This window comes from Neofelis nebulosa, chromosome 2 (assembly GCF_028018385.1).
Source record: "Neofelis nebulosa isolate mNeoNeb1 chromosome 2, mNeoNeb1.pri, whole genome shotgun sequence".
NCBI classification, from domain to species: Eukaryota; Metazoa; Chordata; class Mammalia; order Carnivora; family Felidae; genus Neofelis; species Neofelis nebulosa.
The window spans coordinates 210,494,506-210,509,245 of NC_080783.1; the positions used below are offsets into that span (position 1 = coordinate 210,494,506).

Below are 14,740 nucleotides of genomic sequence, written 5' to 3' on the forward strand. Positions count from 1 at the left end.
AAGTGGTTCATTTTATTATTTTTTAAATTGTATATCTATGTCTATGAAGTTTTTTTAATTGTGGTAAAATATACATAAATTTTACTATTTTAATCATTTTAAGTGTGCAGTTAAGTGGCATTGAATATGTTCACATTGTTGCCCATCACCACTATCCATCCCCACGTTTTCATCTTCCTTGACTGAACCTCCATACCCATTAAATAATAACTCTCTGTTCTCCCTCCCCTCCCCGCTGGCAGCCACCATTCTGCTTTGTGTCTGGATGTATTAACTACTTCAGGTACCGCATGTAAGTGGAATCCTGCGGTATGTCTGGCTTGTTCCATGTTGTAGCAGGTGTAAGAATTTCATTCCTCTTTAAAGTGAAGAATATTCCATTGTGTGTATATGCTAGATTTGACTTATAATTTATCAGCTGATAGACATTTGGGTTGTTTCCACCTTTAGCTATTGTGAACAGTGCTGCTGTGAACATGAGCATACAAATACCTGTTTCAGTCCCTCCTTTCAGTTCTTTTGGGTATATACTCAGAAATGAGATTATAGAATGTGGTAATTATGATTAATTTTTTGAGGAACTACCATACTGTTTCCCACAGTGGCTACACCTCTATACAGTTTTGTATGTATGATATTTTTGGCTGTTAAAAGTTAATTTTAAAAAGGTAAAGACTCCATCTTTCCCTCCTCAGAGATTATGTCTTAAATTTGATGTGTGTCTTTCTAGATAATTTTTCTGTGTTTATGGGGTACTACATGGATTTATGTTTATTCATTTGTTGTTGAACTGGCTGTGAAAGAGTTGTTGGGTGCTTCGTTAAAGGTAAAAATGATGGGGGGGCGCCTGTGTGACTCAGTCGGTTAAGCGGCCCTATTTTGGCTCAGGTCATGATCTCATGGTTTGTGCGTTCGAGCCCTGCATCAGGCTCTGTACTGACGGCTCAGAGCCTGGAGCCTGCTTTGGAATCTGTGTCTCCCTCTCTCTCTGCCCCTCCCCCACTCATGCGCGCTCTTTCTCTCTTTCTCTCTCAAAGATAAACATTAAAAAAAAAAAAAGATAAAAATGACTGAGATCCACTGACCCCTCCACTGTGTGCCCCGGAGATTTTGATATGGTTGGTTTGAGTGATCAGGAATCTGAATTTTAATAGTTTTCAAGGGATTTTGATGGGCAGCCACTGATTTATTCCTTTTTTTTTTTTTGTTTTAAGTTTTCTTTAAAGGTCATTTTTTTTGAAGTTTATTTATTTATCTTGGGAGAAAGAACACATGCATGAGCAGAGAGGGGCAGAGAGACCAGGAGAGAGAGAATTCCAAGCAGGCTTCTTGCTGTCTTCCTGGAGCCTGGAGCCTGACTCAGGGCTCAATCCCATGAACCATGAGATCATGACCTGAGCTTTATTTATTTATTTATTTATTTATTTATTTATTTATTTTATTTATTTTTGGGACAGAGAGAGACAGAGCATGAATGGGGGAGGGTCAGAGAGAGAGGGAGACACAGAATCAGAAACAGGCTCCAGGCTCCGAGCCATCAGCCCAGAGCCCGACGCGGGGCTCGAACTCACGGACCGCGAGATCGTGACCTGGCTGAAGTCGGACGCTTAACCTACTGAGCCACCCAGGCGCCCCATGACCTGAGCTTTAATCAAGAGTTACACTTAACTGACTGAGCCACCCAGGTGCCCCTTAAGTTTTTATTTATTTTTTTAGTAATCTCTACACTTAACATGGGATTCAAACTCACAACCCTGAGATCAAGTCGCATGCTTTTCCAACTGAGCCAGACAGGTGCCCCTGATTTATTCTTTAACATAAATGGTATTATGCATTTTTTGCATAATAGTTTGTCTTGGAGATCTCTTCATGTCAGTATATGCTGAAATACCCATATTTTTAAAAACTGGTGTTCTAATTCTGTAATTTAGATTCAGCATAATTTATCTAGCCATTCTGTTAATGGGCATTTAGGTAGTCGCAAGTTTTTGTCATTACAAAGAAGATACAACAGACCTCTTGTGCATACATCTTTGGGCACGTGTATGGATGTTTGTGTTGGAAAGATACCTGGGAATTAAAATTTGCTAAGTCAAAGAGTTTGAACATTAAAAATCAATAAACATTGTAGGGGCAGGGGCACCTGGGTGGCTCAGTGGGTTAAGCATCTGACTTCAGCTCAGGTCATGATCTCACATTCCGTGAGTTTGAGCCCCGCATTGGGCTCTGTGCTGACAGCTCAGAGTCTGGAGCCTGCTTCAGGTTCTGTGTCTCCCTTGCTCTTTGCTCTTCCCCCACTCACACTCTGTCTCTCAAAAATGAATAAACATTAAAACAAATTTTAATTGACAAATATTATTAAATCCAATACATTCTTGAACTTGTTTTTTTTCTGTTTATTATCTTAATGTTTATTTTTGAGAGAGAGAGAGAGCAGGAGTGGGGGAGGCGCAGAAAGAGAGAGGGAGACACAATCTGAAGCAGGCTCCAGGCTCTGGGCTGTCAGCACAGAGCCCTACACGGGGTTTGAACCCACAAACTGTGAGATCATGACCTGAGCCAAAGTCAGATACTTACTCAGTCACCCAGGTGTCCCTGTGTTTATTTATTTTGAGAGAGAGAGAGAGAGAGAGAGAGCACTCACATAAGCAAGCAGGCAGGGGAGGGGCAGAGAAAGAGGGAGAGAGAGAGAATCCCAAGCAGGCTCCATGCTGTCAGTGCAGATCTCATGAAGCATGAGATCATGACTTGAGCCAGGATCAAGAGTTGGACGCTTAACCAACTGAGCCACCCAGGTACCCCAAACTTTTTTCCTCTTATGTATGAATTTCTTCTTCTGAAGGAAGTATTTATACAAATATTTACCTGTATAAAGTAAAATGAATTTGATTTAGAAAAATTTCTCCTTCCATTGAAATAGATCTGCAATGGATGAGTGAACCAGAAAGGTGTTAGCCTTTCTTAAAACTGAAGCCATGAGGTGGTGATTGCTTTAGTCAATCTTTAACCCAGGAGAGACTTCTGTTTTCTTTATTATTTCAGACTTTCTACTGGATGTTGAAGAGTTTTCTAGCTTATATAATTTTGGAATGAAGTTTAGACTTGTGTTTTTTTGTTTGTTTGTTTGTTTTTTAAGTAGCACAAATAGCATCTTGTGTGAGAACCTGGTGCTTAAAACTTTAGTTTCTATGAAAAATTTTGAAACTCTGGTTTGACTGTAATACTCCCAATAACAGTAATAAAATGTTACTAATACACTCAATTACAGTTTAAAAGAAGAAAAAGTGCTATAGTTAAATCTTAATAAAAATATAGACCTTAAAAAATATATAGACTTTAAGAATTTAGTGGAGAAAACGCAAGAGTGAAAGTATTGTAAATGCAAAGCCTTGTAAATTAAAAAACATTATTAAAAAAGCCAACTAAAGAAAAGAACAGCTAAGATACTTTTAAAAGAAATCAGGTTGCATTTATCTTTTATGTATTCTTGCCAGTAGCCATCGTTGTCTCTGATTTGGTATCATTAGGGAATGGTTTCCCAGTATACTGGGAAGAGCTAGTTTTGTTAAAAATAACAACCTAGAAGAAATGGATAAGTTCCTAGAACTTATTATTATTACCTACCAAAACTGAAGCAGGAAGAAATAGAAAAATTTGAACAGACCAGTTACCAGCAATGAAATTGAACCAGTAATCAAAAAAACCCCAACAAACCAAAGTCCAGAACCAGGCAGCTTCACAGGTGAATTCTACTAAACATTTAAAGAAGAATTAATAGCTATTCTTCTCAAACTATTCAAAAAAAAAAAAAAATGGAAGAGGAAGGGAAACTTCCAAATGCATTGTATGAGGCCAGCCTTATCCTGATACCAAAACCAGATAAAGACACTGTAAGAAAAGAGAACGAGAGGCCAGTATCTCTGATGAACATAGATGCAAAAATCCTCAACAAAATACTAGTAAACCAAGTCCAACAATATATTAAATCATTCAGCACAGTCAAATGGGATTTATTCCTGGCATGCAAGGGTGGTTTGATACTTGCAAATCAATCACTATGATACATCACATCTGTAAGACAAAGGATGGGACGCCTGGGTGGCTCAGTTGGTTGTCTGACTTCAGCTTGGGTCGTGATCTCGTGGTTTATGGGTTCGGGCCCCACTTGGGCTTGCTGCTGTCAGCTTAGAGCCTGCTTTGGATCTTGTCCCTCTCTCTCTCCCTCCCCAACTCACGCTTTCTCTCTCTCTCTGTCAAAAACAAATAAAAACATTTTTTAAAAAAAGAGAAAGGATAAAAACCATATGATCATTTCAATAGATGCAGAAAAACCATTTGACAAAGTACAACATCCACTCGTGAAGAAAACCCTCAACAAAGAAGGTTCATAATGTCCATATATGAAAAACTCACAGCTAGTACCTTCAGTGGGGAGAACTGAGAGCTTTTCACCTGAGGTCAGGAATAAGACAAAGATGTCCACTCTTACCACTTTTACTCAATATAGTACTGGAAGTCCTAGCCATAGCAATCAGACAACAAAAAGAAATAAAGTGTGTCCAAATTGGTTAGGAAGAAGGAAAACTTTTACTTTGCAGATGACATGATACTATAATTATAAAGCTGTAGTAATCAAAACAGTATGGTACTGGTACAAAAATAGACACATAGATCAATAGAATAGAATAAAAAACTCAGAAATAAACCCACAATTATATGGTTAATTGATCTTTGACAAAGGAGGGAAGAGTATTATGATGGGAAAAAAATAGTCTCTTCAAAGATGCTGGGAAAACTGTACAACTACATGCAAAAGAATGAAACTGGACTACTTTCTTACACCATACACAAGAGTAAAGTCAAAATGGATCAAGGATCTAAATGTGAGACCTGAAATCATAAAAATTCTTGGAACAGGCAGCAATTTCTCTGACATCAGCCACAGCAACAGCTTTCTAGATAGATCTCTTTGGGCAAGGGAAACAAAAGCAAAAATAAACTATAAAAAAGCTTCCGCACAGCAAAGGAAACAGTCATCAAAACTAAAACTCGTCATCAAAACTACAGAATGGGAAAAGATATTTGCAAATGACATATCTGATAAACGGTTAGTATCCAAAATATATAAAGAACTGATACAACTCAACACCTCAAAACCAAATGACCCAATTAAAAAATGGGCAAAAGACACGAACAGACATGTCTCCAAAGAAGACATACAAACGGCCAACAGACTCATGAAAAGATGTTAAACTTCACCATCAGGGAAATACAAATCAAAACTACAATGAGATATCACCTCACACCTGTGAGATTGGTTAACCCAAAAACACAAGAAACAACAAGTGTTAGGATGGCTATGAAGAAAAAGGAACTTTCTTGCACTTTTGGTGGGAATGCAAACTAATGCAACCACTGTGGAAAATGATATGGAGTTGCCTCAAAAAATTAAAAACAGAACTATCATGTGATCCAGTAATTTCACTACTGGGTATTTCCCCAGAAAATACAAGAACACTAATTCAAAGGGATACACACACTGTGTGTTTATTGAAGCATTGTTTTTTTTTTTTTAATTTAATGTTTATTTGAGAGAGAGTATGCACGCATGAGCAGGGAAGGGGCAGAGAGAGAGGGAGACAGAGGATATGAAGCAAGCTCTGTGCTGACAGCAGAGAGCCTGACCGCGAGATTATGACCTGAGCTGAAGTTGGACACTTAACCGACTGAGCCACTCAGGCGCCAGTTTATGGAAGCAGCCTATGTGTCTGTCAGTAGATGAATGGATAAAGAACCAACACACGCATGCACGCGTACACACACGCGCACACACACACACAGGAATGTTATTCAGCCATTTAAAAAGAATGAAATCTTGCCATTTGAAACAGCATGGGTGGAGCTAGAGAGTATAATGCTAAGTGAAATAACCCAGAGGAAGACAAATACCGTGTGATTTCACTAAAGTGCAACTTAAGAAATAAAACAAATGAGTGAAGGAAAAGAGAGACAAACCAAGAAACAGACTCTTAACCTATAAAGAACAAACAGATGGTTACCACAGGGGAGGTGGGGTGGGGGTGAAATAGGAGATGGGGATTAAGGTGTACGCTTAGCCATGATGAACACTGAGTAATGTATAGAATTGTTGAATCACTATACTGTACATCTGAAACTAATAGAACAGTGTGGGTTAATTATAATGGAATTAAAATAAGAAAATAAGGGCACCTGGTTGGCTCAGTCAGTTGAGCGTCTGACTTTGGCTCAGGTCATGATCTCTCAGTTCATGGGTTCGAGCCCTGCGTCAGGCTCTGTGCTGACAGCTCAGAGCCTGGAGCCTGCTTCAGATTCTGTGTGTGTCTTTCTCTCTGCCCCATCTCCGTCCCCCCCCCCCCCCTGCCCCGCTCTTTCTCTCTCTCTCAAAAAAAAAACATTAAAAAAATTTTTTTAACAAAATTTTTAAATTCAGATTATATAACATTTTAATTGTAGGATTTTTTTTCCCCACAAAGCAAAGTGTTAAAGTTTCCCCCACAAACCACAATAGTGGTTCCCAAAAATAGTCATCCACACTTATTATCTTGAGGGTGTGTGCATAAGTGTGTATATGTGTGTATGGTTTCCTTTCTTGGAAGGGAAACCTTTGATTCAAACACTGTGATCTTCCACCTTGTTCAGGTTTTTAAATGTCCTTTTGTGAAACTATATTAGATGGCAGGATTTGTGTATACGGTGTTTCTTTCCCCCTTGTCCTTATTTGGGAAAATAAAAATTTGTTGACCCTGTATCAGTCCAAAAAAAATTGCTGATCTGTGAAATTCAGAAGTCTGGGAACCACTGTGAAAGAATCTTTCCACAAAAGGCTAAGAGAACCCTGGCATGCAGTGGTTTTTGTGCAGTCCTCTCTTGTCAGAGGGAAGGTGCCTGATACTGTATGTTTTTAATTTAAGAGTAAAAATTCCCACTTATTCATGCCCTTTTTTTACTCTCTGCTCTCTGGTTTTGTTAGTCTTTAGTCATCTGAACTCTGATTTCATTGCTTTTTATCTTTTTGATATGGTTTGTTTCTTTCGTGAGAATATGTAGGAATTAACATTTAGGTTTTGTTTTTGACTCAAGAGTCAATTCATAAAGTTGCATTTGTTCATTCAGCAGCCTTTTGTTGAGGGCTTGCCTGTGTGGATGCAGAAAACAATTTTCTGTCCTGCCCTAAGGGGAGAGTAGGAGGCAGGCAGACAACTGCAGTGTAGTAATTTCTTGTACTGCAGACACGTATGCAGTATTGTGGGAGCCATAGCATGTAGAGAGAGGTCTGTGTGTTCTGAGCATTTCCCATAGCCTGATGCAGTCAACTTTGAGTTAATACAGTTTACTACTGTTACAGTACGGTTACTTGCTCCTTTTGCATTTTTCTTATTTTTTTAATTTTTATTTATTTTGAGAAAAAGAGAGAGGCAGAGGAGAGGGAGAGAGAGAATCCCAAGCTGACTCCATGCTGTCGGTGCAGACCCCAACCCAGGGTTTGGTCCCACAAACTGCGAGATCATGACCTGAGCCGAGATCAGGAGTTAGACTCCCAACTGACTGAGCCACCCAGATGCCCCCATTTTTCTTAATGTCTTAAATAATTATTTTTGAGAGGGAAAGAATTTCCCAACCCAGAATAAGGCACCTTTTAAAAAATGTTTATTTATTTATTTTGAGAGAGAGAGGGAGAGAATGCGAGTGGGGGAGGGGCAGAGCAAGAGGGAGACAGAATCCCAAGCAGGCCCCGACTGTCCGTGCAGACAGAGCCTGACTTGGGGCTTGATCCATGAGCTGTGAGATCATGACCTGAGCCAAAATCAAGAGTCAGACGCTTAACCGACTGAGCCACCCAGGACGCCCCAGAATAAGGCACCCTTTTAATGTACCTTTTTTCTCCTCTAACTCCTCTCTGATTTATACTGTACTTCAAATGAAAACCTATTGTTTAAAATTGTTATATGTTAAATTATTACAATCCAAATTGTTCTATGCTTTGTAAATTACTACTGTCTTCTCTTAAAATCTAAAGATTAAAAAAAATCTAATAATTCAAGCTCTCACACAATACAAATTTGCATGTTAAAGTTCTGTTATACTCTTTCTACCAAAGGAAACATTTTGCTGAACCTAGAATATATGGTTCCTCCATATGGAATTTTCAGAACCTAGAGTATTTCCATTCATGATATGAAACCAGCACATTTTTCTTGACCATTTATACTTAGTAATAACAAATCCTTTAGCTTCTACATATGAATATGGAGAACTCCCTGAGAACTGGTCCATTTCTGTCATAAAGTGCTTTCATTTAATATCAGCCATTGTGAAGAATAGAAGTATACTAAGTAGGTAGTTTGGCAAAATACTTTATTTTTCTATTTCATTGAAGAGAGTCTTAATTAGATAACACATTGATGAGTTAGCCACTTAAAAAAATTACTGCACCTGATATCTCTTTTAGGTTTGGAGTGCTTTACGGTAACAGCTCTCTGAATTTGCTTGTCAAAATAGCTCACAGTTTGCTAATAGCAACAGTCGTTATGCCGAATTGTTCTATTTCTAGACTTTGTCACAACATTGACTGTCAGGAACTAAGGAGTTTCCAGATTATGAGCTTCTGTTAATGTGGATAAAATAGTAAGTAGTGTGTACAAGTGGTAAAACACCCATCAAATAAGAGATAGTTTTTAACCTTTGTCCTAAAGGTAGTTGTGGAAAATAGCAAAGCATATCATTTCAAGAGAGAGTAATTTGAAGATCTTTATCCCTCCACCTTCCCCCATTTCATTCTCTGAAATCCTGCCTATTCTTCAAAGTTGAAACGCTTGCCTTTGTGTAATTTCCTGCTCAGACTAGTTGGAAGCCATCTCCTCCTTACCTGAACTGCTAAAGCTGCTTGTTTCATACCACAGGTCTGTCCTGTGTTGCTGTTCTTTATTTAGGTGCCTTTAGTTCTTACCATGTTAATCCCCTTGAGAGGAAAGACTGGCATCTCTCTCTCTCTCTCTCTCTCTTTTTTTTTTTTTAATTCTCATGGGATGTAAGCACAGTATTTTCTTCTTTTATTTTTTAAGTTTATTTATTTTGTGAGAGAGGGAGAGAGTGCTTGTACAGAGGTGGGGGGTAGAGAAAGGGAGGGAGAGATAGCAGGGCTCCATGCTGTCAGCGCTGAGCCGACTGGGGGCTTGAACTCATGAATCATGAGATAATGACCTGAGCCGAAATCAACAGTCAGATGCTTAACCGACTGAACCACCAGGCACCCCACACAGTATTTTCATGTATAGCAAATGTCTCATTGATATTTGTTGAACGCATGAAGGTATAAATTTTTATTTTCCCATTTTCTTTTTTTTTTTTTAACTTTATTTTTTTTTCCTTAGTTTTGAGAGAGCAACCAGGGGAGGGACAGAGAGAGAGGGAGACAGAATCCCAAGCAGGCTCCATGCTGTCAATGCAGAGCCCAATGCGGGTCTCACAAATCGTGAGATCATAATCTAAGCCGAAATCAGAAGTTGGACACTTAGCCAACTGAGCCACCCAGACACCCTCCCCATTTTCCCATTTTCTATAACTCTTTCATTTGACTTAGTACAATGATAATGTATATTATTAATAAGAAGGCCTTGTTATCTTAGATTGAATCATTTTGTGGTGTTCTATAAATCTTCACTTAACAGTATTTTATATTTTTAAGAGTAGAATTTAATACCTTTTAGTTCATGTTAGTACTGCTAAGGTGGGTAACTTCATGAGTTCATATCGATATCCAGAAGCCTCAGAAGCCCTCATGTTGAGGGATGACTGGGGTGCTTTTCCATTCAATTCAGCCACATGATTTTCAGTTAAGTCTCAGTGCTTTATTTTACTGTCAGTAAGAGGTTCCCTTATTGAATTTTTGAAAAGCTTTTTGAAATTGTGAAGAATAATCTCGATTGCATTTTAAATGTTTGTTTATTTTTGAGAGAGTGAGAGAGAGAGAGCGAGAGATAGAGAGCATGCACACGACGGGGAGAGGCAGAGAAGGAGAGAATCTCAAGCAGGCTCCGGTCTGTCCGTGCTGGACTGAGCCGCCCAAGGGCCCCAATCTTGATTGCATTTTAAATCTTCAGGTTCCTTTTAGGTAGGTGAAGTGTATTTTGATTTCCATAAAGACATGTTTACTCCAAAAGGATTGTCAGATGTCTAATGTACAGAAACCAAGGCATAGTTAATCAAATATTATACTAGGATCTGATAATAACTTTTACATGGATAACAAAGTAGTTTTGTTCCCATCCTGAATTTCTGTGAATTGATTTTAACTCTTTCCAAGTTAATCACTTTCCTCCAAGGAGTTCAGAGTAGTTTGTTGATATCTGCTACCTTTATAGAATCTTCATATTGGTAGGGAATTTTCATTACTTACGGGTAAAGAGGTTTTCCCACGTTGTTCTGTGTGACTTACCCTGGATCACACAGCATTATATAGGCAGACTTTCCATCTCAAAATCTTAACCTTAGTTTATACTTCAGAAGGGCAAGGTATTTGGATCTTTTTTTTTTTTTGGTAAATAAACTCTACACCCAATGCGGGGCTTGACCCTGCCATCAAGAGTCACATGCTCTACTGCCTGAGCCTGCCAGGTGCCCCAGGGCATTTGGATTTTTGAAAGTGATTTGTATTCGGTTGGATGTGGTCTGGTAGTATACTGTATATAGTATAGTATGGTATGGTATGGTATGGTATGGTATGGTATGGTATGGTATGGTATAGTATAGTATAGTATAGTATAGTATAGTATAGTATAGTAGTGATACTGCTGGGCCAAATACATGGTTTCTCTAGTACCACCCATCTTGACCTAGCCAAGGGTCATTGGGTCTGGCTCAGGAGTCCGGCAGCAGACTCACAGGCCAGTGTACACCTTAAAAGGCCAAAATTCAAGGGACCAGAGAGAGATGTCCATTCTGACCAATAAAATACCTTGACAGCAGCCCGTAACATGTAAGGGTAGGGTCTGCTACTCCTGGATGTACTGACGATGTAATTTTGATTATAAAGTAACAGGAAGTCAGCACAAGGGTGTTGTGAGTCTTTGTGCTAATTTGAATGTCTAGTGCTAGCGAGACAAGATGGCCAGGCAGATGGTCTCTGCTCTCAAGAAGCTCAGATTCCAGTAAACCGACTTCGTTTGATGTTTGTCCCCAAAACTTGGGGAAACTAAGAAGGCTTCACACAAACGTGAAGGGTATGGAAGATTTTTTTTTTAAAGACTTCATGATCTCGGAGTTGGTTTGAGCCCTATGTTGGGTCTAGAGATTACTTAAAAAAAAAAAAAAAAATCTTAAAAAAAAAAATAAATAAAGACTCCATGAAAACCGTGGCACCTGGCTGTCTCAGTCTGTAGAGCATGCAAGTCTTGAGCTGAGAGTTGGAAGTTCGAGTCCCACGTTGGGTGTAGAGATTACTTTGAAAATAAAATCTTAAAAAATAATAAATACTTCATGAAAACCACATTCAGTGAGTTAACAACAATTGCATGTGAAATGTTTTATAGGGCTTCTTTTGGCATGAAAAAAACTGTTTCAAAATGCCTCCATATCCTGTGGGAATGTGAGTGATGATTTCATTACCTAATCATGGAAGTGAAAATGAGGGACCGTGCAAATTGGTGCTGGAAGTGTAATCACAAGGAATTACATCTGAGCCCATCCCTGTGTGTTCTCACTGGCATTTGTGCTCAAGGCCAAGTTCGCAAACATGCCCCCAGGAGCATCGGGTTTGGTGCTTTTGTGGACAGTAAAATGGTTGAATGGTGAGAGTTACTTAAAACTGGGCATTACAAAAGTTTGCATCCCTTTATGTAGGCTTACTAAAGGGAGTAAGAAGTTGTTTTATTGAGCCAAACAAATTTATTTTGCTTGGGGGAAACATAGTATTATACAAATAACCTTTTGCAGTCTTCATTGATTCAGTTTGTTCTGAAGCAGACCCTAGACTCACAGTCTGTCAAGTTGTTGAGTAAAGAACAACTATATTTGAGATACTATGTTTAATTCAAATGTGAAAGATGCAGCCAAACTTAAGGAATCTGTTTCTTTGGACTCTTTTCCTTGGTGAATTCCAGAGCTGAGTGGGAGTTAAAAATATGAGAAAGTCGGGGCGCCTGGGTGGCGCAGTCGGTTAAGCGTCCGACTTCAGCCAGGTCACGATCTCGCGGTCCGTGAGTTCGAGCCCCGCGTCAGGCTCTGGGCTGATGGCTCGGAGCCCGGAGCCTGTTTCCGATTCTGTGTGTCTCCCTCTCTCTCTGCCCCTCCCCCGTTCATGCTCTGTCTCTCTCTGTCCCAAAAATAAATAAAAAACGTTGAAAAAAAAAAATAAAAAAAAAATATGAGAAAGTCAATAAATTAGGGAAGATAGCCAGTGAGAGGTGAGACATGATAACTTGTAGAGGGGAGAAAAAAGAGGGAATACGGGAAGTAATTTTTTTCCAGTAGTAAAAGGTACCTTTTTTATCCCCCAGAAAAAATTTTTAGTTTTTGTTTTGTATTGTACCCCAAACTGTACTCTTTCGGGTCGGTGTTGGAGCTGGACATGGAAAGGCCTCCTCTTGCAAGTTAAGCATGTGGAAGAACCGCTCACCCAAAGTGGGGAGCAACTAACTATCTAGGACCCTTTATGTGCTATGGTTACAGTGAACCTACGGTAAACACTCCTTCCCTGCTGCAGGGGAGTGGAAGACATTGCCCCACCTTCCTCTGCCGCTGCCCCAACGGGGGCCGGGGGGGGGGGGGGCGATTTCGGCTGCCCCACTATGTGTATAGCTCGCCACCAGTCCTTCACCATCAGCAGGACTCCAGCAGCCACTCTGCCAGGATACATTGTCTTATCATGAGCTAATTTGATAGATGAGTTTCTTGGAAGCAGTTTCATGTCTTGATTCATGTTTTCATTTTCCTTTTTGTGATCATCCTTCCAGTTTTTAAGATGTACGCAATTTCCTGTATGATTTATAGGAGTGGCAAGGTGAGGTGGGAAGCTTCCCTTCTTTGCTTTCCTTGTCCCCCTCACCTTTGGGAACATTTCAGATCTTTGTTCGTTTTGTTTTGTTTTGGTTTTTAAAGATTTTATTGGGGGGGTGTGCCTGGGCAGCTCAGTTAGTTGAGTGTGTGTCTGTTGATCTTAGCTCAGGTCATAGTCCTGGGTCATGAGATCGAGCCCCACAGCAGGCTCCACGCCTGCTTAAGATTCTCTCTCTCTCTCTCTCTTTCTCTCTCTCTCCCTCTGCCCCCTCTCCTGCCCTATCTCTCTTTTTAAAAAATTATAATAAAAAAAGGATTTTATTTTTTTAAGTAATCTCTGTAACCAACGTGGGGCTCGAACTCACAACCCTGAGATCAAGTGTAGCATGCCCTGCTGACTGAGCCAGCCAGGTGCCCCTGGAACATTTCAGATCTTTCTCAAAACCCCAAGTGTATTTCAGAATCACTCTTCTCTTCCCATTATTTTTTGTTCTGTACATCAGTGCTAGAGGCAATGCTGGAAATTTGTAAGGTGAATGGCATAGTGAATGGTCTGGGTAGGTATGTGTGGTCATGGGGAATAGGTGTATTAGAAAATGAGAAAACAAACTCAGATGTCCTTTCAAGAAAAGACTTCCTGCCCATCTGTAAGGAGTGTAACTGAAGAAAGCTGTTAGTCTCTTCTTCAGGGTCAGCCTCAGCTTTGGAGCAGGCCCCAGCCAGTGGCTGAGCAGAGCAATGACAGATATGCTGCATTCTGGAGCCTTCTAAATGGCCGCCTTGTTCCTGGCGTTGTCAAATCTGCATCACACTCTGCTCCCCCCGCCCAGTCCTGCTTCCTTCTTTTTTCTTCTCAGAAGACTTCTCCCCATGAAACATTTTTTCATTCCGAATTTTGTTTTTTTTAGCATTTGCTTCCTGGGTAATATAACCTGTGACACACTTCTTACATAAATCACCCTACTCCCTTCATTTTACTGTTTTTTACCCCAGGCTGTGCATGAAACATCATGGGAATGGTGTGAGTGAGTTGCCTGCCTCTGCATGTATATTTCAACATGTTGTGCTCTTTCTAGAAAATTTAGGGAATAGAGAAATTAAAACTCAATCATAATGATTTTTTTAAATACCTTCACAAGAGGTAACTTGATAATGGCTTATTTTGATAAACTTGAGAGAAGTGCATTAAACATTAAGTGCTCATCTTGGTGAATTTATCACAAACTGAACATATCCGTATAACATTACCCAATCAGGAAACAACTTCACCAGCACCCCTGCGGCACTCACTTTGAGGAGCATGAATTAATTTTACCTGGTTTTGAATCTGATATAAGCGTGGCCATGTAGTATGCACTCTTCTGTCTTTGGTTCAGTGTTGTGTTTGAGAGAGTTACCTGTGTGGATGTCTTGCAGAAGTTCCATTGTGTGAATGGACCACAATTTATCTGTAACATTGTTAATGGGCATATATATTATTTCTGGTTTCTTACTCCCTAGATCTGTTTTGATGTTTTCTAATACAAATGTTGCCTAGTATTTGGTATTTTAGCTGGGTAAGCCTATTCTTGGAACGTTTATTATCCTTGTAAGTGAATTGTCTTATGTAAGAAGACTTTGTAAGAAAAACTTTTCTTATTCCACATCCTCAGAATGTTCTTACTCCTCTTTATAGGACCCTCAGTTAGTTTTTCCTCTGAAGTCT

The 14,740-nt window shown here is 39.6% G+C and overlaps 1 protein-coding gene across 1 annotated transcript in view; it reads left to right on the plus strand.

Annotated features, from left to right (window-relative positions):
- Window positions 1-14,740, plus strand: part of FBXO42 (F-box protein 42) — a 96,608-nt gene that overhangs the window by 34,366 nt on the left and 47,502 nt on the right. The gene's annotated exons all lie outside the window — the stretch shown is intronic.